Source organism: Myotis brandtii, unplaced genomic scaffold, assembly GCF_000412655.1.
Source record: "Myotis brandtii unplaced genomic scaffold, ASM41265v1 scaffold138, whole genome shotgun sequence".
Taxonomy (NCBI): Eukaryota; Metazoa; Chordata; class Mammalia; order Chiroptera; family Vespertilionidae; genus Myotis; species Myotis brandtii.
This window is the reverse complement of record NW_005354915.1, coordinates 951855-958008: the sequence shown is the minus strand read 5'-3', so window position 1 is coordinate 958008 and position 6154 is coordinate 951855. Positions and strand designations below refer to the sequence as shown.

The 6154-nt window shown below is 55.0% G+C and overlaps 1 long non-coding RNA gene across 1 annotated transcript in view; it reads left to right on the top strand.

The window, feature by feature from the left end:
- The window catches only part of LOC106725126, a 14888-nt gene that overhangs the window by 2004 nt on the left and 6730 nt on the right, over positions 1-6154 (top strand). The window contains exon 2 of the long non-coding RNA XR_001360993.1: positions 5396-5567. This is a non-coding gene — a long non-coding RNA (uncharacterized LOC106725126). The remainder of the gene's footprint in view (positions 1-5395; positions 5568-6154) is intronic.

Genomic DNA, 6154 nt, shown 5'->3' with positions numbered 1-6154 from the left:
ACACACCCTCCCTGGTCCCTGGCTTCTTTTGCTGGAGCCATAGCGGCCTTTGCATGTGCCGGGCCTCCCTGCCTCAGGGCCTTTGCTCGGGAGGTGCCCTCTACCTGGAATTCTCTTCCCCTTGATCTTTGTGGGGCTGGGTTGTTGTTATTGTTTTGTTTTGTTTTTATAAACTCCTTCCGTTTTCTTCAATGCATCACCGCTGCCGGAAGTTATCTTCGTTAGGTGTTCCCTTGCTTTTTTTACTTTCTTCCCCACAAGCTACCACGGCGTGCGCCTGGCACTGGCCCGCATGAGTGGCCTTCGATGGAGGACCGCTGAGTGGCTGACGGGAGGAGCCTGCGGTGCCTGCTGGTCTGTGACAGTCCCGCCTCCCCTGGTGGTCCTGCTGCCTGCCTGGGTCTTTGCCCTCCAGCCCAGGCCGAGACGAGGAAGATAAGGTCAGGGCGGTTTGTGTCCTGCTCACCAGGGCCCTGGATGGTCACTTGGCGAAGCGTTTCTGGGCAGTGTCAGAGCAGAAGCCATTGGAGGGCACTGACCGGGCAGGGCAAGGCCAGATGGTGGAAAAACAGAAGACATTTATTCCCGAGAAGATTTAGGGGGACCAACGGGCCGTTAGATGAGAGGGATGTGTGATGGGGTGTTTCAGCAGGCAGGACCAGGAGCAGTGGCAGAGGAGACGGAGGCCCGTGGCGGTTTAGGAGGATTTCTGTAGCTTCTCTACTTGCACAATGGCTCATCGTGTGAGGTAGTGAGCCTCCTGTCGCGGGGAGAGGGCCACTCCTAGGGGTGGGGTGGAGGGGACGTCATGAGGAAGAAGGGCGGAACCGGTGGCTTGCAGGGCCTTTCCGCATGTGAGCTTCTAGGAATCGAAGGTTGTCCCAGCTTCCCAGGGTGACCTAGAATTTTCCCGTGGAGAAGAGAAGAGCCATGTCAAGACACGGGGAGCGCCAGCCGCCGGGAGAGGCAGGGTCCCGCTCCGCGGCCCTGCGAGACCTTGAGTAGCCCTCTCTCTCTTAGGAGGTCCGCCCCCTGAGGGCAGGGACTTGTCTCAGCCACCACGGCGTTCCCGTGCTCAGAACCTGGTCCAGGGTATAGTAGGTGCTCAATAAACCTGTGGCTTCAAAGCCCAGCGCTGGGATCTGAGCCCCGGGGGAGCCCTGCCCACTCGCTGGCCGTGTGGCCTCGCTGGCTCCTTCACCTCTCGGAGGTGTTCCCTTGTCTAAGTGTGCGCGGTGACCTGAGGTGACGGCCTCCCTCCCAGCCAGGGGAGCAGAAGCAGAGGCTGAGCTGGCACACAGGGGACCCCGCCGGCCCTGGCTGCTCCCCTATTCTCAGCAGCAATGCTCACCTCTCTTTGTTGCTGGGCCCACCTCCTCCATTCCCACTGTCCCCTGGGCAGCAGCCTGCCGGCCGACAGGGAAGGGCAGACCAGTTGGCGGGGCCAAAGGTGGGCGAGCTCGGGGCTGGCGGAGCCTGGGCTGGGTGAGGCTGAGTCACATCCATCACAGCCTCAAGGGTGGGGGTGGGTGTCATGGTGACAGGACACTCGCTTCCGGTGGGCAGGGTGCTGTGTCACGCCTCAAGGCAAACAGAGAGGCTTTGAGAAAGACAGGAAACCGGAGGACACGTGGAGAAGTTCATCCCATCGCCGCCCAGGGATCCCTTCAGCGGAAGCACCTGGAGCCAAGCTCCCGCCTGCACCTGGCCCTCCTGCCACTTGGCCTGCCCGGGCGGGTCCAGCTGAAGCTCCAGGCCTCCCTGCTCACAGCCATCCACGCCCCCCCCTTCCCTAACTCGGGCGGCACAGTTGGTAGGAGCGTCGTCCCGTACACCTAAAGGTTGCATGTTCGAGTCCCAATTCCCGCACAGGGCACGTATCTAGGTTTTGGGTTTGATCCCCGGTATGGGAGGCAACCAATCAATGTTGCTCTCTCACATGGATGTTTCTCTCTCTCCCTCCCTTCCTCTCTCTCTAAAATCAATAAACATATCTTTGGGTGAGGATTAAAAAAAGACCACAGCTCATGCTGTTCCGCCATCCTGGCATGCTCCTCCCTGCCCGGGGCCACCTGCTGAAATCCTGCCCGTTCCGAGGCCCACAGTTAAAACACCATGGTTTGGCCCTGGCTGGTGTTGCTCAGTGGATAGAGCGTCCGCCTGTGGACCCAAGGGTTCCAGGTTCAATTCCGGTCAAGGGCACGTACCTGATTGCAGGCTCCTCCCCGGTCCAGGCCCTGGTCAGGGCTCATGCAGGAGGCAACCAATCCATGTGTTTCTCTCACATTGATGTTTCTCTCTGTCTTTCCCTCTCTCTTCCATTCTCTAAAAATCAATGGAAAAATATCCTCGGGTGAGAATTTAAAAAACAAACAAATAAACAGACAAACAAACAAATAAATAAAAATAAAACACCATGGATTTTTTTAAACCATCTTTAAAAAATATTTTTTCTTTTATTTCAGAGAGGAATGGAGAGGGAGAGAGAGAGATAGAAACATCCATGATGAGAGAGAATCATGGATCGGCTGCCTCCTGCACACCCCACCCTGGGGATCAAGCCCACAACCTGGGCATGTGCCCTGACCGGGAATCGAATTGTGATCTCCTGATTCATGGGTCGACGCTCAATCACTGAGCCACACCGGCCGGGCTAAACCATCTTTTGACACAGCCCCTGCCACTGTCCTCTGCCTGCCCTTGACGTTGCAGGCCTTGCCAGGAGCACCCCGCAGGTCAGTCCGTGCTCTGCACGAACCTTCCTCTCCCCTCTCTGCCCTCTCACTAAACCCCCCTACCCCAGCCCGAAGATGCCTGGGGCCCAAGCATTTCCCTCCAGCTCCACACATTTCTACGCCATTTCTTACCGCGCTGCTTCTGTTCTCACCGTGAGGACCTGAGAGGCTGTAACTGCTCATTGAGAGAACTGGGATCGCTCCTGGGTATTTACCCAGGCGAGCTGAGGACCTACATGCACACAGCGCCCTGCGCACGAATGTTTACAGGGTTTATGTATAACTGCCAGCGCTGGGAAGCCACCGAGATGTTCTCCGATGGCTGAACAGATAACTGAATTGGGGCACGTCCAGGCCATGGCGTGTTATCAGAGATCAAGAGAAATGAGCTATCAAGTTACAGAAAGAGACGGAGCAGCCTTAAACGCGTGTCTCCAAGTGAAAGAAGCTGCTCTGAAAAGGGGCTGCGTTCTGTATGATTCCCACCATCTGATATTCTGGAAAAGGCAGAGGGATGGAGACAGGAGAGAGGTCAGTGCGGGCCAAGGGTTGAGGGTGGGGCGAAGGAGGAGTAGGTGGGGCAGGGAGGATTTTAGGGCAGTGAAACCATCTGTATGACATAGTAAGATGGACACATGCCATGATGCACTGGCCACAATCCACAGAATGTACAGCACAAAGAATGGAGCCCAGTGCAAACCATGCACTTCAATTAATAATATGCCCGGCCGGCGTGGCTCAGTGGTTGAGTGTTGACCTATCAACCAGGAGGTCATGGTTTGATTCCGGATCAGGGCATATGTCCGGGTTGCGGGCTTGATCCCCAGCGTGGGATGTGCAGGAGGCAGCCAATCAATGATTCTCATCATTGATGTTTCCATCTCTCCCTCTCCTTTCCTCTCTGAAATCAATAAAAATATATTAAAACTAGTGGCCCGGTGCACAGACCTGTACACATTGAAAGGAAATTAATTAGAAGAAATATTTTAATAGCACTATTTGCCTTTTCTCTATAATAGCAGTGTCAACCAAATTCACGATCGACAATGACAGATCAAAACACACTCATGTGATTGGCGCCAGCGAGAGCTTTATATGTATGCGCATGCGCCAAGTCAGCTTAGCCCTTTATAGATACAGAATAAACTTGCTTAATTAGACCTGCTTTCTGATGTAGCTAAACTTTTCCCAGCCCAGTGAAGCACCCCAACTTCTCTTTCAGGTAATGGTCAGCAATACAGCAGTAAATATCAACACGGAGCAGATTATTATTGTAGATCACACAGGGAGAACAAAGGGTAAAATATTTAACTGTAGCAGTGTTTGACTATATCAGCGGTTCTCAACCTGTGGGTCGCGACCCCTTTGGCGGTGGAATGACCCTTTCACAGGGGTCGCCTAAGACCATCCTGCATATCAGATATTTACATTACGATTCATGACAGTAGCAATATTACAGTTATGAAGTAGCAACGAAAATAATTTTATGGTTGGGGGTCACAACATGAGGAACTGTATTTAAAGGGCCAGAAGGTTGAGAACCACTGGACTATATTCTGCTCAGTGGGAAAACCTGAAGTCATTTTTAAGGTCTACCATTTCTTACTTCTTTTCAGTCAGGTCAAGTTTCTAAGCTTTCTAAATCTCCATTTCCCGGCTCATGAAAAGAAAATAGGATTCCACCGAGTCTCCTATCTGCCTACTCCAGGACTTCTGTGAGGATCAAATGAGATGAGGCATGGAAAACGCTTCACAGACATTTGGTTACAGTGTGAAATGTTTCCACCTGGCTGTAAAGCAAGTCATGTTCCTGGGCTGAAGAAACTGCAAGGAGGCTAGTTGCTAGGGAGAGGAAGCCGGGCGTTGCTGCGTGATGTCATTACCTGGCACCCACAGCCACCTACAGTGGGCTGCATTTTGTGCCATGGGGTCTCGGCAGTTTAGGCTGTAATTTGGTGGGGTGTCGCTCCAAGGTGGTGGCGGGGCCTGTGTTCCACTTGGGAGAAGCCGAGTGTTGCTTTGGGGGCGCCAAGTCCAAGGTGCCGTTTCTCTGTAAATGGCCAGTGTGCGTCCCGGCAGCTCCTGTGTTGAGCGTCTGCCCCCTGGTGGTCACTGCACATCATAGCGACCAGTTGGACGGTCAGACACTTAGCATATTAGCCTTTTATATCTATACGAATAAAAGGGTAATATGCTAACTAGACTAGACATCTTCCGGACATCCTTCCAGACAAAGCCACGGTGGTGGGGGCCAAGGCAGAGGCCGTTAGGGGTGACCAGGCCGGCAGGGGAGGGCAGTTAGGGGTGACCAGGCAGGCAGGCAGGTAAGTGGTTAGGAGCCAGCGGTCCCGGATTGCGAGAGGGATGTCCAACGGCCGGTTATCCCCCGAGGGGTCCTGGAATGGAGAGGGTGCAGTCGGGCTGAGAGAACCCCCCCGCCCTCGTGCATGAATTTCATATGTAGATAATAATAATAATAACAATGCTGTGCTAATACAGGCTCATCAGTTGTAGCAAATGGATGTAACATGGATGTAAAAATCAGGGGCTCTATGGTGGGGAGGAGAGACATGTAAGCAGGTGGGGACTCTGTATTTTCTGGTCAATATTTTTGTAAACCTAAAACTGCTCTAAAACAACTCACCTCTTCTTCTCGTCAGCACTGACGTCCTCCTTTGGAGACGGTGCCTCTGTCCTCTCTCATCACGACCTTTCTTCCCTGAGGCCTGAGCCCAGGAGGAGCTGCGGAGGCCCCTGCTGAGGAATTTCCCACCGTGCCGGGTGCCGGGTGCCAGGATGAGCTGGCCGAGGAGCTTACCCGTGGAGGATTCGGTCAGTTCCTGAGCTGCGGGGTGGGAGGCCGTGCGGGCTCTGGGAGGCCCGGCCAGGCCTGCATTTCCTGAGAGGGAGGGGGGGTCTGAGAGGCCTTCCTGAAAGAAGCACCGAGGAGGGTCTCAGAGGAAGGGGCTGGGCTCATGTCTGGGGGGCGAGGGAGGACGCGGGAGCCAATGCCAGGAGGCGGGAGAGGGCACGGGGCTGGGTGGGCAAGGGCATCCCAGAGCAGGTGCCTGGCAACAGCCTCCAACACCCAGGCAGGTCCCAAGGCCCTGCTCAGCGCGGCCCAGGCTGGAGACACTGGCCAGGGCACGACCTCTCCCCCTTCCCCCGGGCCCTCCCCACGGGGAGACTTAGAGGGTGTGGGTAGTGCGAAGGGCATGGCTTGGAGCCAAAGGCTGTAGGACCTCGGAGAAGTCACTTCATCTCTCTGAGCCTCAGTTTCCCCAAGTGCACAGGGGGGTTGTGAGGAAGCAGGAGCTGCTATGTCTAAGCATCGTCACGGGGCCTGTCGCCACGGACGGAGGTCATTGGGCGACAGCCATGGTTACTCCTGGGGGCTGGGCGGAGCCCGGGCCAGTTCG